The sequence below is a fragment of the Penaeus monodon genome, chromosome 33 (assembly GCF_015228065.2).
Source record: "Penaeus monodon isolate SGIC_2016 chromosome 33, NSTDA_Pmon_1, whole genome shotgun sequence".
NCBI classification, from domain to species: Eukaryota; Metazoa; Arthropoda; class Malacostraca; order Decapoda; family Penaeidae; genus Penaeus; species Penaeus monodon.
Window position 1 is genome coordinate 26,129,894 of NC_051418.1, and position 522 is coordinate 26,130,415.

Below are 522 nucleotides of genomic sequence, written 5' to 3' on the forward strand. Positions count from 1 at the left end.
AGTATAAAGTTTGTTTACCAACATCACGTGGGAAGCAGATGCCTATCTGTCCGGTAAACACAACCCCTGGCCGGCATTTACGTGGCGTCACATTCCAAAACAAACTGGGAAGAACAATTTTGATCAATTCATTTAGAGGTCTCAACACATGGTACCTTGAGAGATAAACGCATGAAGGAAATCAAGAGCCGATTGAAACTCTGTTGCGAATTTCTGTCAAGAATCTGAAGACGAACGGATTGAAACACTGTTGAGTAAACATCAACTTTTGAGTGTAGTGAAAATCCTAATCTTATGGACTCTGATCTCAATTCTGATCCAGGTGAAGACCCTGAATCAATCCAATACATGGACCATGAAAACCAAACAAAGAGAACAAGAGAAGAACTAGAAAGTGATAACGAAGAAAACCCGATCTCAAAACAACCGAAAAACAAAGAAGCCCGATGGAAAGCACCGGAAGAACCCGAACCAACAACAAGTAACAACCTAGCAATTATGGAGGTAGGAAATGAAAATTCC